At 36.8% G+C, this 23,282-nt stretch overlaps 1 protein-coding gene across 3 annotated transcripts in view; it reads left to right on the plus strand.

Moving 5' to 3' along the window:
* The window catches only part of LOC150106825 (uncharacterized), a 325,973-nt gene continuing 302,691 nt past the window's right edge, over positions 1-23,282 (plus strand). For 2 of the 3 annotated variants that reach the window (XM_090393337.1, XM_090393340.1), the window contains exons 1-2: positions 17-99; positions 2,358-2,498. The gene's annotated coding sequence lies outside the window, so the exon portion shown is untranslated. Of the gene's footprint in view, positions 100-2,357; positions 2,499-23,282 lie in introns of all 3 variants that reach the window. The other variant, XM_090393339.1, reaches the window with a different exon arrangement.

The following is a 23,282-nucleotide window of genomic DNA, read 5'->3' on the forward strand; positions in this document are numbered from 1 at the left end:
CTTTCTTAACATGGGAGTTTTCCCAGAAATAATATACATTTCTTTCTGATTTGGAAGTGTTGTCGTTAGATTTAATTTGTGAAATTGCTACGTGGAAAGGTAATATGTTTTATATACTTATATATATGTATATATCACCTTCACAGTACATTTTTGATTAGTGCTCTGAAAAAAAAATAAATCTCGTAACTAACATAGAAAGTCATACACAATATTGTATCGGAGTAACGTGAAGCTGTCGTGCGTGTATTTGGAGTTTGCAGTTTCGTTAGGTATCATGTTCTGTCGTTATTTTAATAGCAGCTGTTAATGAGATCGAATGTCCATAGTTTCTTAAATGAAGAACTTCGATGATAGGCTATTATTACGTTATATTTCAAGTTGAGAGTGGTGCAACAACTGCACTTCTGTAAATTCCGTCACTGGATAAATGATGGAAGATAAGAGTAAGAAAAAAAAAAAAACCTGACCTAGAAGCCTGGTATGGAAAGACAAATCAGGGCCTTCCTAAATGACAGATTAGATGGCTCAGAAATTTATCTCGCTATCAGGTTACTTTTTGAATCACAACTAGGGCAGATGTATCTAATTTAACCATGCTTGACATTTGTTTAATATGAGTCTTACATTGGGTTAAGTTCCAAGGATTAGAATTAAAGCAAGATTGTACCACTTCATAAAGGAAGTGACAGAAGTCGAGCATCAAATTATAGGCCAGTCTGTATGTCCGGATGTTGTAGTTAAAGTTTTGGAAAGATTGGTGAATCCAGAATTGAGTTGACAAGAATGGTATTATCTTTGATGGATAGCATGGGATTTGCTAAAGGAAGGTCATGTTTTAGTAATCTACTTACTTATTACAATAGGGTGGGTAACATTGAATGCAGGAGATGGATACACATTATACTTAGACTTTACAACGGCTTTTGAAGGATTACTATATGACAAGTTTATAGTCAAACTAGAGCAGATAGGGTTAGATATTAGACTAGTGCATTGGATTGAGATGAGCTGTCTGATAGGTATCAACAAGTTGTATATTGGGGAGCAATATCCAGGAAGAGGAGTCACTAGTAGGCCTCAATGGCATTGCTGTTTAACCTCTATGTTAATAATATTGGGGAAGATTTTGAATGGGAATATACAGTTGTTTGCAGATGATGCAAAGTAGGGATGAACTATGAGGATTAGAGCAGATGTTGTGGCCTTGCAAGAAGACTTAAACAGATTGAGTGAATGGGCACAGGAGTGGGGATCTAGTTCAATGTTGCAAAATGTGAGGTTTTAAAATTTGGAAAACAAAAATGGGATATTGAATTTACTTTTAGTGGGGATATATTGTTGGAGGTGGAGGAAATAAGTGATCTTGGGGTGATATATTGCCAAAAACTATTGCTTACACTAACTTGTAGAAAGGAGATTCTGGTTCCATTGCATAATACTCTGATTAGGCCACATACGGATTACTGTGTACAGATTTGGTCACCTGGTTTTCAAAAGGATGAAGAAATGTTGGAGAGGGTCCAGAGTTTCTGATCTCTGGATTGTTGAATATGAAGAAAGGTTGAGAAGATGCAATTTACACAGTTTAGTGGATAGGTTAGAGGGTTTGATATTATAGAGAGATGTACGATTGGGTAAGGGGTTGTTATATGATCAATGTTAAAGAGGTTTTTCATGAAATGGTGGGAGATTGAGGAAGAACAAGCCGCCATCCCTGCAAGTTATATAAGGAGGATGTGAGAAGCAGGTTTTTTTGCATGGAGAGTTGTGGATGATTGGAATGCATAGCATTCTAATCATTCACAACTCTGCAGACACCACATTGACAGTGTGGTATCTGCAGAGAATTTGAATGTGTTTAAAGCATGGCAAGACGAGCTGTGTGTATGACAAAAGGGACCTCCTAGATGAGTCTGTGACTCCATGGGGTCTTGGGATGATGATAATATCTAAAATGATGTCACATGACAAAGAAGATAACATTTTCAAATGAGCATAAGAAACAGTTATGCAAGTCATCATTTTCAATACTTCTTTCATAGTTTGTTTGGGTAAGGGTTTTTTCATCTGAAGATGAGTAAGGCAGTCTCATAATCGAGGTGGAAGTTCTCCTCCCCTTTGCCTCTCTCTCTACCTGAAACTTGGGTTTTTCATTTGCAAAACAGGCAAACTGACCAGAACACACAATTTACAGGCAAAATACAATAACATCTGACCATAATTCCATAACATCCAACCACTCGTGGTACCTACAAATAGTATCTAGTTCTTATTCTGCACAAGAACAATTTTTGTTTCTCTGGTGATTCAAAAAAAAAAAAAAAAATCAGCTAACATCTTTTATTCCCTTATAGGTCATTTTAACCCCATCTAACTTTTGGAGACTGGGTGGGCAGTTCAATCTCTACCAGTAGCCAATCAGAGATAGCTGAACCGACTGGTGTCTTTGAAGGTATTAATAAATCGTCACAAAGAAACAAATGATTTCTCTCACAGTAAGTTTTCCAAACTTATTTTTCTTCACATTGGATTATTCCAAACTGCTGCTGTCTGTGACATCTTTGCTAGTTAGTTAATTCACCATCATATATTAGCAAAACATAAGGTGAATTTGTGTCAAAATTCATCCTATAGGTTAATAAGAACTATGCCAAGTGCCTGATGAGATTATTTTCAGGATTCAGACTATTCATCACCAACACCATGTTTCAACATAAAGATGTGCACAAATTACAAAAAAAAAAACACAGGAAAAACGAAAATTCTACTAGTTATTAATGTGTGACATCCTTTAATGCTGTATGGTCACTCCTGTATCTCATTTTGAATTTGGGAATGAAGCCTTCTGCTTGGAGAAATGGTATTGTCACAGATGTCCTTTTCACAAAGAGTTAGTAGGACAATCACAAACATCCATGCCTTTGACAGGATTTGAATTCATAGCGGCTGGAGAGCGGATTGCTACCCATTTGGCCAACCAGGCTGGTAGAGAAGTCTCTTGAGTGTATCATTATTGATATTAATATCTTCACATTGGTTTAGGTTACAATAGTATACAGGAAATTTGAAATTGGAAGTGCTCATAACTTAGTGTTAAGCAGGATAAAAATGAATATCATATTGTAAAGGAAAAGTGTCTAGTAAAGTTTTTAAAAAATGAGTTCAGCAGCTTTTATGTGCGAGCTACAGGATGAACTATAAAAATGATTATTATTGTTATATGGTATTTCCATGTAGTCTGGAAAATTGTTGTGAGAGACCAAAACTAAATATTTTACACATACAGGGTGTTCGGGATAAATTTGACAGTTTCGTAAGGAAAAAGAAAATCTTCTTTGTATCTATTAAATTTAATGAATTGACAAAAAACATTACAGGCAGAGTTAATTACAATACTATCAACAAGATTTACTCAAAATAACCACCATTAGCATCGATCACAGCTTCAATTCTGCTTCGGAACCTCGAACAAGCTGATGCTATAGTCTCCCTGGGAAGGGCCGCAAAAACTGTTTTAATTTTATCCATTAACTGGGCTTTTGTATTACTGGAAGTGCGATTGGTGTCTTTTTCAACTGCGCCCCATACAAAATAATCCATGGGGTTAAGGTCTGGGGAGTTTGGAGGCCAAACATTTGGACTGGTGAAGTCGTAGAAATTTTCAGACAACCATTTTTGACTTTTCCCAGAGGTGTGGCAAGGGGCCGAATCCTGCTGCCATACATACGGCCTACCATTGGCTACCCTTGTTATCCAGGGCTTGACTACAGTTAGCAACTCCACGAACAAAGCCCGAATTCCAATGCCAGGGTTCTTCAACACCTGTTCCTGCAGATTTGCGAGGAATTCTGCTGTACGAACGCAATCAGATCGTCTGCTAGGGATCTTTCTTCTTGCTACATCCTCGTAGTCACCATTGCAAGTCTCTAGTTCATGCCTGATTGTTTTTACTGTATTCAGGGAGCATTGGGCAGCAGTCGTAATATCCTTATTTTGATGGCGGGCACGAATCATCATGATACAAGTTATTCTCTTCCATGATTCAGGTAGGTTCCAGCTATCCATCCTTTATGACATCTTGTATATGAATGAAGAAGGGTCCAAACTTTTAAATGAAGAGAAGTGTGTGTTAATACATGTAACTTACGGAAAAATATAATTAATTATAAATATGTCAAATTTATCCCGAACACCCTGTAAAAGCTATCATACTTCTCCTTAAACTCATTCACCATCAAGAAACTCGCAACTAATTCTGGCAATCCATTCCATTCATTTAACACTCCCCATGCAAATCTAGTCCACACATGGTCCCTAGTTCTATGAATATTTGTCACATATTGAAAAATTTCTTTTGCATCAATTTTATGAAACACCTTTAATAGCTTATAAGTTTCTATCATGTTCCCTCTTTTCCACCTGTCAACCAAATTTTGTAACTTCCACACTTTCAACCTATCATAAGAGGGAGCATTCCACAGACTGTCACCAGCTTAGTTACTCGTCTCTGAATTCTCTCGAACACCTCCTGATTCCCAAGAAACCCAGGTCGCCAAATCCGTGTACAATAGTAAAGATGTGACTGAATCGTAGCCTTATGTAGAGGGATAATAACTTTCTTATCTTTACTAGTCATTGTGTTTCAACTTCCAAGTAATCCTTGAGCTATTTTACCAACATTTGCAGTATGCTCTCTGAACTTCAACTTTCTGTCAATCATTATCCCCAAGTCCCTAGTTTCATCAGTTTCACACAATCCAATAACATCAACATGATATGCCACAAGTAACCTTTTCAATCCGAAATGCATAACCTTACATTTTGCAATATTAAAGTGAGATCATCATCAAATTCCTGCTATATACCCTCAAGGGGTGTATAGGATATGATAGTACTACATGAAAAATTTACATCATTACTAACTTCCTATCTACAATTTTTCTCCAAATCAATCTGTTACTTGTCAAGACTCCAACATTATCAGATCTTATATTTCTATCGTCTAAGGCACTTTGAACAATATCAATCCACCTATATCTTGGTCTCCCCTCTGGGTCGTTTTCCTGCCAACCTGGTAGACAACACTTGTTTGCTAATCTTTCCTCACCCATTCTGTTTAAGTGACCATACCACCTGAGATTAGCTCTGCTAAAGCATTCGTGGATGCTGACAATGTCAAGTTCTTTCCTAATATCCTCGTTTTTAATATGATATTGCCATTGATGCCATCTGTTCACGCCTCTAATCTTTCTCAGGACTCTCATATCTGCAGTCTCTAGTCTTTGGTCAAGTGTTTTACTTCTAACCCAGCTCTCAGATCCATAAGTTAAAACTGGTTTGAACACTGTCTTGTATACAGCTAATTTAGTGTTCTGACTAATTTATCTCTTATTCCATATGAATTTATTCAACTGACTTACTACCATTCCAGCTTTTTGATTCTGTTGTCTATTTCCATATTTAATTTACCATCTTCACTAAAAATCATGCCTAAGTAGCTGAAATGTTTTACTTGTTCCACAGGTTCTCCGTTCACAACGCAGTTGACATTTTCAATGATTCTACCTATTTTCATTGTCTTTGTCTTTTTATTGCTAACCTTCATACCATATCTATTACAACAGCTATTCAATTTAGAGAATCTTGCAGACTTGTAGCGGATTTATTTAGAAGTATAACATAAAGCAAAGAGCTGACATTAATATCTCCAATTTTGATATCATGTTTAATACCACTTTCCTTCATAATGATGCCACCTTCTTGTTTCATTTAGCATATCTTTCCTTCATAATGTGATCCATATGGATAATGAATAACAGAGGGGATTAATGTACATCCTTGTCTGTCACTAGATTTATCATTAAACCATCTTTCCATTCTAACTGCTGACTTACAACTCAAATAAAGACCCTGTATTGCTTGATATAATGCCCCATTGACACCATATAACTGTAGCGTATTGAATAGTTTCTCTCTTGGCGCCATGTCATATGCCTTTTCCAAACAAAACTCAAAAAAACGTAAATACAGATCTTTGTTATATTCCCATTTCTCAACTATTTGTCGTAAAATGAAGATCTGATCTTGACTGCCTCTATTTGGCCTGAATCCAGCTTGTTCTTCACCAAACTTTTCTTCCACAATTCTTCTCAACCATTTCTCAAGTATACCTGGATAAATCGTACCAGGAACACACAGTAGGGAAATGCCTCTGTAATTCTCACATTCAGTTTTATTTCCCTTGTTTTCTATGGGTACTATGAGAGCTCTACTCCAATCATCAGGAATTCGCCCCTCTGTCCACGCCTTCTGAACTATGTAGTGCGGCCACTGTAAGACTTTTATACCACCATACTTCAGCATTTCTGGTTGAATATCATCTACTCCTGCCTTTCCACATTTCAAGCCTTTGATGGCTTTTTCTTCTTCAAGTATGGATATGTATTCCTGACTATATGCCTGTTGAGTGTTTTTTACCTCTGTGCTATTACTGCTTGTTTCATTTAGCAATTTTTCGAAGTAATTACTCCATACTTCAAGGACATCTTTTTCTCTCATTTTCATGTCACCTTTATCATCTCTATCTCCTCTTACATCACTCTTTCCTTCATTTCTAAGATTCTTCAACAACCTCCAGAATATTTTGCCACCTTCTTGATATTTATTTTCTATATTCTTGCCAAAGTCCTCCCCTGACTTTTGTTTAGCTAGTTTTACACAGTGTTTAGCTTTCCTACATTTGTTTCTGTATTCTCGCACAAGCTGACTTATTTGCCAGGAACTTTTGATATGCTTTATTATTTTCCTTCACTGCCTCTTTAACTTCCTGTGTCCACCATGGAGTTCTGGTTTTTCTATCCTTGCAGACAACTTCACCACATGCCTCTCTGGCTGAATCAATCAGGGTTTTCTTCAAGGCTTGCCACTGAATCTCCAAAGTTTGGTTCGTGTACTCAAACCCTTTCATTTTTTCTTCAGTAATCTTTGTGAGAATCATTATGAAAGTAATCTAGTCTGCAGTAAATCATCCTGCAGACTAGATTTATTTACTATAATTTACTATGGACTGTAGGATGATTTAAATAAATCATCCTGCAAGGTGTCTACATCATCCCTATCAACTGTTGTTCTCCCTAGTTTTGCATAAAAATATCCAAGAAAAAATGCAGGTGTATGAAAATAAGAACCACTTTGTAGTCTCATTTCCCAACTAAAAAAACATTGATTGTTTTAACTGGGAAGGTGAAATTGTTTGCACGGAGAAAAAAAATCAAGGACTCCATAGTTGACACAAGAATTTAAAGAAGCTGTCATAAAAAGAAAAAAACCTATTGCAAGTTCCAAGCAAATAACTCAGAAGATGCCCTAATCAAATAGAGAAAATAATGTAAGGGAGCTAAGCTATGTGTAAAAGTAGCTAAGCAGAAATCATGAGAAGACTTTAGTGATATCAGGAAGGGGAAAATGATCTGGAGGCTACTGAAAAGCTTCAAAATGGAGGAAAGATTACTAGCGGTACCTCTGTAGTGCAATTGGAAGAATGACAGAATATTGCGCCCTTCGATGGGAAAAAAACCTGAGTTTGATTTTCATCATGATGAAAGCAATCTTTATATGGACTTTTTCAATTGAAGTTGGGTTAGCTTATATCCTATGGAGGTAGCAAGGTTTTTCTCCCATGGTTTTTCACCCAGAAACCTTGTTTTTCTCCCATGGTTTTTTATTTGGCATACAGGCAAATTGGCCATTGAGAATGCAATTTACAGAGAAAAAATACTGTTGATGGTGATAAATAATATTGTGTGATGATGATGATGATAGTGGTGATGTTGTGGTAGTGGTAGCTGGAAGATTAAGTAGGAGAAATGGTAATTTGTGTATAGTGGAGTAGAGTGCCCTCCTGCAAGGAGTCCTTTGAGATGTCATATAATAATAATAAAATTTACATGAAAACTGAAATTAAAGATACTCTGGGTATCGGAGTAATTTTGAAAGACCGTTAAATGGAACAGGCAGTAACAACAGTAGTAGAAAATATCAAAAGGAATGCAATATCTATACTTGAAGTAGAAAAGACATCAAACACCTGTAATGTGGCAGAGTTTGGTAAATTAAATATGGAAATAGATAGTAGAATAAGCAAAATGGGAAGCCAGTTGAATAAATTTATATGGAATAACAGAGAATAAGAAGAAAAAGAGATTTAGCCAAAATACAGTATATGACAGTGTTCAAACCCATTTTAACATGTGAATCTGACAGCTGTGGTTAGAAGTAAAACATTTCCACAAAGTTAGATATTTGTAGTAAGATACAGCAACATATTAATAATGAAGATATTAAGAAGGAACTTGACATTGTTAGTATTAAGGAATGTATGAGCAGAACTAACCTCAGGTCATGTGATCACTTAAATGGAATTTCAGGTAATGAAAAATTAGCAAAACAGGTGTTTGATGACAGGAAAATTACCTCAGAGAATGACCGAGATCTAGGTGAATTGATGCAGTCAACTGAAATATGGGGTCTGACAGTATTGGAATCCAGACAACTAGACTAATATGGAAGAAAATTGTTGATAGCAGCTAGGAATAATGCAAAAAGGTCAAAGCTGTATAACTGAGAGGAGACCTCCACATAGCCTTTAACGGAATGCGGAGAACCGACCAGGGCTTCTGACCTAATGTCCAATCCTCACCTTCTCGTGGTGCACCCTGTTGGATATCTACTTGGATACTGAACGAACGAGGATGGGCTGGCAATTTGGGATTTAGCCGAACAAATTGTATTCTTATTGGTTAAACCAAAATAAAAAATGATGGTACAACATGACAGAATTTCATGCCGGATGGGGCGTCGCCCGGTTAAACAAGGCCCCCGTTGTTTTCGCCAGGGAACCAGGGCGAACAGCGAAAAGTCAGCTACTGGAACAAATCTGAAAACAAACCCCCAACTCAACATCACCAGAATTAAAGATAGGTACTATCAACATAAGAAGCCTGAATGGCAAAGAAATGGAGCTAGCTGAGGAATTAGATAAGTACCACATCGACATAATAGGGGTGATTGAAACAAAAAAGACCAAAACTGGTGAGATCTTTCTGAGCAATAAATACAAAATGTTATATTCAGGCAATGACAATCAAGGAAAAGAAGGAGTAGCCATAGTATTCAACACAAAATACGAGGCTAATCTTCTTGAATGGCAGTCAGTCTCAAGTAGCGTAATGTGGGCAAATATGAGAATGGGAAACTGGACAATAAGACTTATTTGTGCCTATGGTCCCACAGAAGGTTCTACTAAGGTAGAAGTGGAGGAGTTTTTTGAGGCTTTAGAAAAAGCAACTGACACAATGAAAAAGGAAAAGTTGGTCCTTTTGGGGGATCTAAATAGCAGAGTAGGAAATGATTGTGAGACATACAAAATTATTTTGGGAAAATTTGGAGAAAAGAGCAAAGCTAATAATAATGGCAAATATCTGTTGGATTTCTGCTCAGGACATGCACTGGTTATTACTAACACCATGTTCCAACATAAAAATATGCACAGATTCACATGGAGAGAAGAGGCTAGGAATAAGAAAAGTCTCATTGACTATGTTATTGTTGATAGTGATGTTTTCTCCCTGGTGCAGGATACCAGAGTGTACAGAGGATTTGAAATTGGAAGTGATCACTATTTAGTCTTGAGCAGGATAAAATTGAATTTAATATTGAAAAGAATAACATGTAAGAAAGTTTTAAAGCAAGTAAAAGTTGAGCAGCTCTCAGATGTGAACTGTAGACTAAAATACACAAAGATTATTGAAGAAAAAATGAAAGAGTTTGAGAATAGGAATCAAATCTTGGAGATTCAGTGGCAAACTCTGAAGAAAACATTGATTGATTCTGCCAGAGAGGCATGTGGTGAGGTTGTCTGTAAGGATAAAAAAATCAGAACTCCCTGGTGGACACAGGAAGTTAAAGAGGCAGTGAAGGAAAAGAAGAAAGCATATCAAAAGTTCCTGTCAAATAAGTCAGCGTGTGATCTTAGAGAATATAGAGACAAATGCAAGAATGCTAAACACTGTGTAAAACTAGCTAAACAAAAGTAATGGGAGGACGTTGTCAAGAATATAGAAAATAAATATCAAGAAGGTGGCAAAATATTCTGGAGGTTGTTGAAGAAGCTTAAAAATGGAGGAAAGAGTGAAAAAGGAATTAGAGATGATAAAGGTGACATGAAAACAGGAGAAAAAGATATCCTTGAAGTATGGAGTAATTACTTTGAAAAACTGCTAAATGAAACAAGCAGTGATGACAGCACAGTGGTAAAAAACACTGACCAGGCATGCAGTCAGAAATACATATCCATACTTGAAGTAGAAAAAGCCATCAAAGGCTTGAAATGTGGAAAAGCAGCAGGAGTAGATGATATTCGACCAGAAATGCTGAAATATGGTGGTATAAGAATCTTACAGTGGCTGCACTGCATAGTTCAGAAAGCCTGGACAGAGGGACGAATTCCCGATGATTGGAGTAGAGCTCACATAGTACCCATATATAAAAAGGGAAATAAAACTGCATGTGAGAATTACAGAGGTATTTCCCTACTGAGTGTTCCTGGCAAGATCTATGCAAGTATACTTGAGAAACGGTTGAGAAGAATTGTGGTAGAAAAGCTTGGTGAAGAACAAGCTGGATTCAGGCCAAATAGAGGCTGTCAGGATCAGATCTTCACTTTACGACAAATGGTCGAGAAAGCATGGGAATATAACAAAGATCTGTATTTAAGTTTTGTCGATTTGGAAAAGGCATATGACAAGGTGCCAAGAGAGAAGCTATTCAACACGCTGCAGTTATATGGTGTCAATGGGGCATTATATCAAGCAATACTTAGTCTTTATTTGAGTTGTAAGTCAGCAGTTAGAATTGAAAGAAGTACAGGAAGATGGTTTAATGTTAAATCTGGTGTGAGACAATGGTGTACATTATCCCGTCTGTTATTCATTATCTATATGGATCACATTATGAAGGAAAGTGGTATTAAACATGATATCAAAATTGGAGATGTTAATGTCAGCTCTTTGGTTTATGCAGACGATGTTATACTTCTAAATAAATCTGCTACAAGGCTGCAAGATTCTCTGAATAAATTGAATAGCTGTTGTAATAGATATGGTATGAACGTCAGCAATAAAAAGAGAAAGACAATGAAAATAGGCAGAATCATTCAAAATATCAACTGTGTTGTGAATGGAGAACCTGTGGAACAAGTAAAACATTTCACCTATTTAGGCATGATTTTTATTGAAGATGGTAAATTAAATATAGAAATAGACAACAGAATCAGCAAAGCTGGTATGGTGGGAAGTCAATTGAATAAATTCATATGGAATAAGAGAGAAATTAGTCGGAACACTAAATTAGCTGTATACAAGACAGTGTTCAAACCAGTTTTAACTTATGGATCTGAGAGCTGGGTCAGAAGTAAAACACTTGACCAAAGACTAGAGATCACAGATATGAGAGTTCTGGGAAAGATTATAGGTGTGAACAGATGGCATCAATGGCAATATCATATTAAAAACGAGGATATTAGGAAAGAACTCGACATTATCAGCATCCAGGAATGTGTTAGCAGAGCTAATCTCAGTGGTATGGTCACTAATCTTTCCTCGCCCATTCTGTTGAATAGGCGAGGAAAGATTAGCAAAACAAGTGTTCTCTGCCAGGTTGGCAGGAAAACGACCCAGAGGAAGACCAAGATATAGGTAGATTGATACGATACAAAGTGCTTTAGACGATAGAAATATAAGATCTGATAATGTTGGAGTCTTGACAAGTAACAGACTGATTTGGAGGAAAATTGTAGATAGGAAATTAATAATGATGTAATTTTTTTCATGTAATACTATCATATCCTGTACATCCCTTGAGGGTACATGGCAGGAATTTGATGATGATGATGATGACTAACCTTTTTATTTCATTATTTTTATTATGAATAGAGTTGTTTGTTAGGACTCGAATTCTGTAGATAATGGTATTATTCTCCTGTTATTGAATGCATTAAGTTCAGTCCCTATGGAAAACATTAATTTATTACAAAGTGTTATTTTATAATTTGCTCACATTTTATAATCAGATGACAGCTATTCTGGATGATCAGGAAAAAACATCATGATATACCTGAATTTTATGAAAACGTTTGGCCAAATATTGCATTGCAATTTTTTATTTGCAATCAGTCCATAACAGGTTGAAAAATTCATCATCCATTATCCTGTGCAATAATTCCCCTGCATTCTCTTTACTCTGTTCTCATACTTAGTATTCCAGATTCCTAAGACAGTCTTTGCCTCTGCGCTCTGCACTGTCTCAAATGTTTCCTTATCACCAATACAGCCAGGTGACAGAAATCCAATTGGGGCTTAATTAGTGCCTTATATAGTGGAACTATATCTTCAGCAGATGTGACTCATGCCTCAACAACTAAAGTCAGTCTTCCATATTCATGTTTTCTTCTACCAGCAACATAACTTGTAGAATTTTTTTTACAGTTTTGCTTTTTTGCTTCAGCCAATCCCCTTTCATATGCCATGAATGCCAGTTTCTCTTTCCTCACCACACACATCACTTTCCTAGTCTGCACCTTATGCTCCTCATACTGCTGATGGTACCCTATTCTTTATATCTCCTCCATAATATCCTGTTTCTCAGCAGTTTCTGCATAATTCCATGATTCATCCATTTCATCCCTACTTTCTTTATTCTTTGAACCTTAGGAATACAATCTGACATTGCCATAATTAACTGATTCTGGACCAAGTTCCAGGCCTTCTGATTTTCTCTCCCTTTTGCTTGATCCTGCCACTGTGCTTCATCCTGTTTCCTTAATTTAACATATTTCCATGCTCTGTAATTCCACATATCTCTCTCTTGTTCTGTGAAGCTTGTGCATGATTTGCCAATTCCTACGTTAAAAATCACGCTATCACTCTCCTCAATTGGTTGGCATCATGGTGACATCTTTTATTATCACTGTAGGTAAAGAACCTTTATCAGAGCTTTTCAGCTGAAGGTAAGTTAGTGAGTCGCACTTGGAGGCAGTAGGGTTTTTTCTTCTGGAAACTGAACTTGTCATCCCATAAAATAGGCAAGCAAACTGGCCATTGGAACACACACAATCAGCAGACATGATACATGGGCCTCATAGCCTGAGTTGCTTCGGCCATGAGTCCAAAATAACAAATAATTATCATGTCCTGTTACTTCATTGACATGCTGCATAAGATAGTTGTTCCTAAGTAGCTCAAGGAATTCAATCTCCTCCAGTCAATGCTTCCATAATTAAAGTCCCCCATTATTATCATCCTCCTGTCACTTACCAATCTCATCTGTCTGAACATTTCAGAATCATTTCTGTCTGCATTCCCTTGCCTGTAGCAACATCCCCACTTAATATCTAAAATTTATGCTTACCTCAACCTCACACTAAATGGCCCCAAATATCTCCCCCCTCCACTTTTCAAAAAATGCTATCATACATACTATTCCCTTGAATATGTCATCCTCTTTTAACCATGTCTCACTGACATCAATGATTTGTGAACTGACTAACTGTATCAAGGCCACAAACTCTACATCCATGTTCCTAATACTCCTTGCGTTGTTGTATAAGTCCACAGCTTCTCTACGTTCCTTCTCACAATTCCTTACCCTATTATTCAAATCCTTTGACTCTTTGCACCCATTGAGGCCATCCCTACATCTTTATCTTGTCTTTTCCTTCGTTTGCACTTCACACAAAAGAGGAATGAAATTTTTACATATCTGACTGAGCTGTATATGCTTAGACAGATCTTGTCAGACTTGGACAAATTGCATGACGTTTTTAACTTTTTACAAAGAATTAATTCATATAAACACATTTGACTATAACCTACTTTTTTTTTTTTTTTTTTGTACATGGTATATTTACTAATTTATCTTGGGCTGTCCTCATGCCAATACCAACATGTCTCATCCTTTATTGCACACCAATTCAGGTGTCTTGCACTCACAGTCCCACTGTCTAGTTTTGAGTTCTCTGATAGCTATACACTCTACTCATCTTCACACCACTGCCCTCACTAGCATGCAAATTATCTGCTGCAAACAGCTTTCTCTTACCTTCAGATTTATCCCATGTATCCACAAACTGAAGTCACAGAAGACATTTTTGACCATTTTCTTACAAGTGATTTAAGACAATTTGTATTCATATTTAAAAAAAAAAATGTTGAGGCTAAAAACATTTGAAATCAAAATAAAAATTCTCAATGAAATAAAACCTTTAGGCTCACACACATTTAACCAGTGGGTTTTCTGAATCCTGATTAACCTCAAAAAAATGGATGCAAAGGCAGGGCCGGTCTGAGAGTATCTGATGCCCCTAGGCAAATTAAATTTAGATACCCCTATACATTGTCTCTCTCTCTATATATATTTTGTCATACTCACATAAGCCCATGTACACCTACACATGTGAATATTTATAAAAATAATATCATTATGAACATTTAAAAAATGTATTAATCAAAACCAATAAATTTGTATACATATATGATTACTCCTACTATCTGTATAGCAAGAAAATTATTACATCTTAAATACAAAAATTATGAAAAATTAATCTTTTGGGCTTTTGCTTTGGCAAAGTTTTGAATTAATTCATCTATATTGATTGTAGATACAATTTCATGCTCTGTAGATATTATTGCTAGACCAGTGAGTCATTCCTGAGCGAGCGTAGAGCGAGTGTAAGTTTTTGTAAGTTTTAATTTTGAGAAACTCCTTTCTGAACTTGCTACTGATACTGGCAATGTCGAAAAAATTCTCAGATTATTTTTGCATATGTATGACAGGACATCTAATGAGGAAGTATTTTCTGGAATTCGCCTTGCCATTATTTGTAATTCACTACATAAATCTGTTCCGTCAATATCTCTAGAATTATCACGTGTTAAATAATTTTCCAATATCAAACATTTTTTAAGCAGTTCTGCTGAAGTAATTTTTTGAAATTCATATATATTTAAAAGAAAAGCAAACTTTTCATTAATTGTAGACATGTGCTTGAATTTTTCAACAACATAGGCAATTGTGGTATCAATAATCGAAAAATAAAAATCTACCTTAAATTTTTGTTTTAAATCTGTTATGAATTCATCCTCTGCTTCATACACAAATTATTTATTTATTTTTTTTCCTAAGTCTTAACTGTTTCTTGTTCAAAATTAGGCATTACACCAAAGACCTCAGTGATTTTTTTCCACATCTGTTAACGTCTTTTCAAATTCATCCTCATTTTGGATTTTCATTAAGAAATTTTTTGTATCATTAATACGGTTTATGGCACCATTTATATCAAGGCTTGTATTCTGAAGTTATTATTATTATTATTATTATTATTATTATTATTATTATTATTATTATTCAGGCCTCCAAGGAGTCAAAAGACTCATCGAGGGAGGTCCTTCCTAAGACATAAAGTCTGTCAAGACTCATCGAGGGGAGATCCCAGCCCCTGAGAAACACAAAGTCTATCATACCACTCTTTAAACTCACTGACCGTTCTCGCTCCCACCACTCCATCAGGCAATGCATTCCACGGCTCAACCACCCTCCACACAAAGAAACCACTCCTTACCCTCTTGCTCACAGTTTCCTTTCGTAACTTCCAGGGATGGCCTCTTGTCATCACTCCTTCCCGCTGATAAACCAATCGAAAGAACTCCCCAGTGTCAACCCTGTAACCACCTCTCAACAGTTTAAAAGTTTCAATCATATCACCTCTCCTTCTTCTATCCACCAAACTCTGCAGTCCACATGTAAAGTTTATTTCAAAAAGTATGTTACACCACATTACTAAGGATGCAATAAATTTGAACTTCCTTAATGTTTTAAGAAGACTACTTGCTGCTAAATTCATGGTATTTCCACTTAATCCTCACAAACTATGATCTTAAGATATTTCTTGCAATGCTTCGCAAATATTGGACAAATTATATCTTAGGGGCTTTAATGAGTCAATTCGACTCTCCCATCGTGTATCACAGACTGGTTTGAGTGTAAAATTACTTGTGTCTTTTGACATAAGTAATGTGGGATCATTGTTGTTTAATCTGAGTCTCCGATCTGGTTTAGTCCCGAAGGCGTGGAAAGAGGGGAAAATAGTTTCACTGCATAAAGGAGGATCCAAGACTATGGTTGCAAATTACCGACCGATCAGCATATCAGGAGTCGTTGTCAAGGTCTTGGAGAAAGTAGTCAAGGAAAAAATACAGGAATGGATTGATGAAAATGAGATACTGTACGGGGGACAGCATGGCTTTGTGAAGGGTAGATCATGTCTCAGTAACTTGCTCAAGTTTTATAACAAGGTGACGACTGAACTGGATAAGGGAAATGGGTTTACAGTGATACTTCTGGACCTGGCAAAGGCGTTTGACAGTATACCACATGGAATTCTAATCCATAAACTACAACATATGGGAATGGATATAGGGTTGGTGCGATGGATAGCTGGGTGGTTGATGGAGAGATATCAAAGAGTAGTTTATTCAGGAGTAGAGTTCAAAAGACGGCCTGTGACTAGTCGTGTGCCACAGGGTTCTGTTCTTGGACCACTGCTGCTTAATTTGTTCATTAACGATATAGAGAAGGATCTAAGAGGAACAGTTCATTTGTTCGCTGATGATGCAAAGTTGGGGAGGGCGATGGTGAATGCAGAAGATGTCAAAATCTTGCAGGACGACTTGGATAGATTGGAGTTCTGGGCTAAGGAGAATGGATGTCAATTTAATGTGACAAAATGTAAGGTTATGCATTTTGGGGTGAAAAGATTAGCAGCAGTATACCACATTAGTGGAACTGTACTTCAGGGGATTGATGAGGCCAGGGACTTGGGAGTGTTGGTGGATAGGGAGATGAAGTTTAGGGGGGCACATTGCAAATCAGCTCATCAACTCACTTGGTTGTTGAAAAATACCTTGATGAGCAGAGACAAGCAAGTTATTGTACCTCTGTACTGAGCCTTGATAAGACCTCATCTCGACTACTGTGCCCAAATTTGTGTCACCTAGGTTCCTTCTTGATGGGGAGTAGGTGGAGGGGATCCAGAGGCGAGTGACTAAGATGATAGCAGGTCTATGGAATGAACCATATGAGAACAGGTTGAAGATTTGTAGGTTGCAGAAATTAGTTGATAGGCGGAAAAGGGAAAATATGATTGAGACATTCAAATTGCTGAAGGGTTTCTATAGGATTAATTCAGAGGATATTTTTGAGATCAGGACTGGTGGTGGGAGAACTAGGGCAGCGCTTCCCAAACTGTGGGCCGCAGTCCCCTTGGGGGCCGTAGGTTTTGTTGAGGGGGGGGGTGGCCCGTGAGATAATGAAAACAAATTTAAAATGTTTTAAGACTAAGTAGATTTTTTTATTTTAAAAGAAACGTATATAATTTTATTATTTCTTTTTTTGTTATTTTTTTATATTTTAATGGAAAAATTCACACATTGGTGTTGGTTTACAAACTTTGCTTCCTGCGTATTTCGGCGCTTAATGAATATTAGTAAATATTGCTTATTCATATGTTTCATTTCAAAGCAATGGTTAATTGTATTTACTTCGAATGCTCTCCAGGGAAGTTCCAAATCTTCCTGTCCCTTTCATCATGCGTTCGTAATCAGGGACTGTTGATATTGACTTTATATACATATCAAAACTCGTTTTATATTGTCACTGTCATCCGAGCTAGTTTTAGGTTACCAATAAAAGTTTCGCATATACTTCACATATGAAAAAAAAGCTTAAACAAGTTCATGTGGGGAGATAGTAATTCACTTGCAGTGCCCTCCCTAACAGCCTGCATACTGCAGAGGCAATAAAAATAAGTACTTTTATTATGCCAGTGAATAAGGTAAGAGGAGTCTGTGTAATATCTTTCTCATCAAATAGTGCAATTAGAGACTGAAACAAAACAAAAACCATATGTTGCATGGGCAAACTCAGTATCTAACTAAAAACTATTGTTATTAATTAGATGTGTCTGAGTTCGATTTCCCAAGGCAGCAATAAAATTCAACCGAACGTGTTAAAATTCGTAAAAGTGTTAAAACTAAGTAATATATATATATATAATGAATGTTATGGCAGTTTCACATATGGAATTTGGTTGAAGAGAGTTAGCATTTCAACTCAATTGTCAGCTATGCTTTTATCTTTCGGTTGCACGATCTTTTGTTAATTCCACACCAATCATATTCACGTTTTAATAACCTGCCTTTGCTTTCTGTTTCGCGTTAGGCTTAATTACTGTAAAGGGAGAAAAGCCACAAAAGAGAAAAATGTTCCTGGTCCAGGGATTCCATTATTCAGGTAATATTCACTAATTTCATGTTATCAGTCTGTGGTGTGCCAGTATCGGTAAGTGGTGATATTATTTGATCTATTCTACGTTAAAAAATTTAACCCTGAGATGGATAAGTGGCTGATAATAAATAAAAAAATCCCACAAACAATCAGAAGAAGCAGAAACAGACTCAAAAAAAAAAAAAAAAAGGTATTTCATATTTTACCAGAACATCCCGCATCGTAAGAGGCAAAAAATGTAATATATGCATTTGATTTTTGCAATATTCGTGTATGTTTTGTATTGAATATAAATACAATAAATATTATAATAATATACAGGGTGTTCGGGATAAATTTGACATATTTATAATTAATTATATTTTTCCGTAAGTTACATGTATTAACGCACACTTCTCTTCATTTAAAAGTTTGGACCCTTCTTCATTCATATACAAGATGTCAGAAAGGATGGATAGCTGGAACCCACCTGAATCATGGAAGAGAATAACTTGTATCATGATGATTCGTGCCCGCCATCAAAATAAGGATATTACGACTGCTGCCCAATGCTCCCTGAATACAGTAAAAACAATCAGGCATGAACTAGAGACTTGCAATGGTGACTACGAGGATGTAGCAAGAAGAAAGATCCCTAGCAGACGATCTGATTGCGTTCGTACAGCAGAATTCCTCGCAAATCTGCAGGAACAGGTGTTGAAGAACCCTGGCATTGGAATTCGGGCTTTGTTCGTGGAGTTGCTAACTGTAGTCAAGCCCTGGATAACAAGGGTAGCCAATGGTAGGCCGTATGTATGGCAGCAGGATTCGGCCCCTTGCCACACCTCTGGGAAAAGTCAAAAATGGTTGTCTGAAAATTTCTACGACTTCACCAGTCCAAATGTTTGGCCTCCAAACTCCCCAGACCTTAACCCCATGGATTATTTTGTATGGGGCGCAGTTGAAAAAGACACCAATCGCACTTCCAGTAATACAAAAGCCCAGTTAATGGATAAAATTAAAACAGTTTTTGCGGCCCTTCCCAGGGAGACTGTAGCATCAGCTTGTTCGAGGTTCCGAAGCAGAATTGAAGCTGTGATCGATGCTAATGGTGGTTATTTTGAGTAAATCTTGTTGATAGTATTGTAATTAACTCTGCCTGTAATGTTTTTTTGTCAATTCATTAAATTTAATAGATACAAAGAAGATTTTCTTTTTCCTTACGAAACTGTCAAATTTATCCCGAACACCCTGTATCTCTATTACGATTTTGTTTTGAGGGGGCCGTGAAATATTTTAATTTTTGCAAAGGGGGCCTGACATCAAGAAGTTTGGGAAGCACTGAACTAGGGGACACCTATGGAAGCTGGGCAAGAGTGTGGTTAGCAGGGGTGTTAGAGCTGGTTTCTTTACTTTTAGAGTGGTAAATGAGTGGAATAAGCTGCCAGAGTCTATTGTGGATGCTATGACGGTGAGTGAGTTCAAGGCAAGGTATGATAGATACTGTAAGAATGTCATATAGTTGTGTGGACATGATGTTTAGGGCCTCCCTCAATGAGTCTAAGGGCTCCCTGGAGTCGCCCGTAATAATAATAATAATAATCATCATCAGCGAGCACCAGGATGGCTTGACTTATTTCAGTTTTTTTATTATTAATCAAGGTTTTACTAATTTTTTTTGAAGGTTGTAATTTTCCCTTGAACTATGTAGCAAAATCTGGTGCCTCGAAGTCTTAGTGCCCCTAGGCGATTGCCTAGGTTTGCCTAATGATAAAACCGGCCCTGATGGAAGGACAGGACTGGTGATGTCACACACGCAGCAATTCAGAAAACAAATAAAAAAATCCATTTAAGTTTCATTTTTAGAATTAGGATAAAGAAATTATATATTTTGGAAAAGTATAAAAATATGTGATATTTTTTCTCTTCTTTCCAAGTTTTAATATTCACTATTAAAGGTTCAAATTTTGCATGTCCTATCATTAGGTACAAAATAAGCCAGTTTATGTCATTGGGAATTTGTTTATTTCTGTTTTACATTACCTTAAAAATAAAATAAATAAAGTAAAACAAAAAACATGTTACTGTGCTGCAAATAGTTAGTGCTTTGTGTATAGCTCTTTTTAAATATTTTTTATGATGTTTGCATACTTAGTGAGTGCCACTTAGTGAAAGGCTGGCGGAAGTTGCTGCTGAAAAGATGTCATATTTTTGTAGTAAAGTAGTGATTTGGATTTGCATTTTAGAATAATTTTGTTTATTTTTTTATAGTTTAATGTAACTAAGTGGTGGAGTTTTGTGTTTGAAACTGGCTTTTATTTTTACTATTTTTGAAGCTGCGGTGAATGACGACAAAATGGCAGTACAAACGAGATAGGGAAATCGAGCAAATCAGACAGCTCTAAAATCAAATGTAATTAATATGTGGAAGATTTCAAGACAGATGGTCCAAGATTTTTTGTCCTTTTATAAGTTGTCCAACAGAACACTCTTCTGGTCGGACATTTCGTCCAATCTCAACTTGTCCCATCGATGTCAACTCACTATTATTGTGTCAACTAACTAACCTAACCTAACCTAACCTAACGTGTGAGGGTGGACCATGCATATTGTCTTGCGCCCTTCTTTTTTGTGTCAGCTGACTATTCTTGCCAGCTGTGTCAACTGACTAACCAATGTGTGAACGAACTAACCTAACTTAACCTAACGTGTGAGGGTGGACCATGCATATTGTCTTGCATCCTTCTCTTTTGTGTCAACTGACTATTATTAATGATCACAAGTTACTTATAATTCTTTGGACGAATAAGATTGGACAAAATGTCCTACTGGATGAGAAAAGTAGTAGACGAAATGCAGGGATTGGACGAGATTTGCATTGGATGAAATGCCCTGAAGCCGTGTGGACTTTTCGAGGATGGTATATTGTCATTAATGCAACATGTATATGTGGCAGAATGTGAAGAGCTGTGTGAGTTGAAGGAAATGGAGTTTATGAATGTGTAAGATGCATTTCAAGGAAAGATGGAAATGTATAAAAGGGACAGGTTGCATTTGAATGAATTTGGTGTGAGTCAATTAGAGAGACTATTGCTGCAAGGAGGAACAGGTGATGTGAGCGAGAGAGCGGAAGTAAGAGATAAACCAGGAAATCAGGAGAGAGGAACTGGTGATACTGAAGTTATTGTAAATGAGAATGGTGGTGCTGTGGGTGATAATGATAGAACGAGAATGCAAGATGGACAGGGAAATGGGGTTGAGGGTCAGGTCAAGATGGACTTGAAGACAGTATGAGGAGAGTGGATATTGGAAGTAGTAGTGAATGTGTGTGTGGGAATTGAATGTACAGGATGTAATTGAGATTGAAGTAATAGATAGATAGGCTAACTGGTGATAAAGGCAATTGAGAATGGTTAGGTGTGGGGAAATCACAACCTGCAAGTGGCGTGGACAGGACCAGTTATACACCCCAAGTGAATTGTAGCGTTTATTTACAAATGCTAGGAGCATTGAAAATAAAGTAGATGAAATGGTTTCATTGATTGAGTTTACTTGCCCCAAAATTATTGAAATAAGTGAAACATGGTTGGATAAGGATGATATCCTAACAGAAATGGAAGGGAAGGGTATGATGTTTTCCATGACGACAGAAAGGATAAGAAGGCAGGGGAGTACTGTTGATGATGGAAGGCTTATTATGTCCACATAAAGTGGAGATGAGAGATGTAAATGGTGGCATTGGTTTTGAGTCTGGCATGGTGCGAGGTGGAGGTTGACAGGAAGAGAGATTTTTTAGTCAGATGCTGCTATAGGCCAGGGAATGTGGAGGGTGGTGATGAAGAAATGTATAAGTAACTTGGATTGGTGAACATGGGAAGGGTGATTATTATGGATGATTTTAATTATAGCAGTAAAGATTGGAATGAAGAGATACCATTTGGTAATAAGGAAAATTAATTTCTTTAGTTCTTGAGAGACAACTATTTCAGGCAGTATGCAAAGGAGGGCACATGAGGATTGAGAGTTTTAGATTTGATCATTTCATCAGAGGACATGATGTGAGTGGGGTTTTGCACTTCCCTCCAGTTGGTGAGAGTGATTATGAAGTGATCACTGGGTTGTTACTAGCCATATGAAGATTTCTGTGAGGAAAGAATATATGTGGAATTATGAGGCTGGTGATTATGAAAAGGTTAAGAGACAGCTTGGGGCTATAGCATGGAATGAGATGTTAAGTGGGTGAGAGATAAATGTGGGAACTGACCAAAAGATACTTAACAATATCGACATATGAATGTATTCCTAAGGGCAAAAGACTGAATAAAGTATGTGGTGTGAAATAGATGAATTAATGGATTAATCATGAAATTTGGAAGAAGAGGATACTGTGGAGTTAGCACAAGATGAATAATGATACCAATTAATTGCATGAGGAGCATAAAGAGCAGGCCTGGAAGGTGATTGTTAGTAAGAACAGCAAAATTACAGTATTTGCAGAAATTAGCAAATCATGTCAAGAAAAACTCTAGGGAGTTTTTCTTGACATGATTTGCTATGTAGCAAGTAGAAGGAAAAATGTTAAGGCGATGTTATTATTATTATGGGCTACAACACGAAGTCCTTAGACTCATCGAGGGAGGCCTAAACATCATGCCAAGCACTATCCAACATTTGCACACATCATCATCATACTTTGCTTTGAACTCATTCACAGTCATGGTACCCACAACAGACTCTGTCAACCTATTGCACTCATTCACCACCACCACAAAAAATCTAATTCTAACACTCTTGCTCAATTTCCAAGGATGGCCACTAGTTCTCCCACCACCAAACCTGTTCGGAATAATTTCCTCTATATTAATCTTGTAAAAACCCTTCAGTAATTTGTATGTCTCAATCAT

This window comes from Typopeltis vanoorti, chromosome 5 (assembly GCF_054136105.1).
Source record: "Typopeltis vanoorti isolate ZY-2024b chromosome 5, IOZ_Tvanoo_1.0, whole genome shotgun sequence".
Classification (NCBI taxonomy): Eukaryota; Metazoa; Arthropoda; class Arachnida; order Uropygi; family Thelyphonidae; genus Typopeltis; species Typopeltis vanoorti.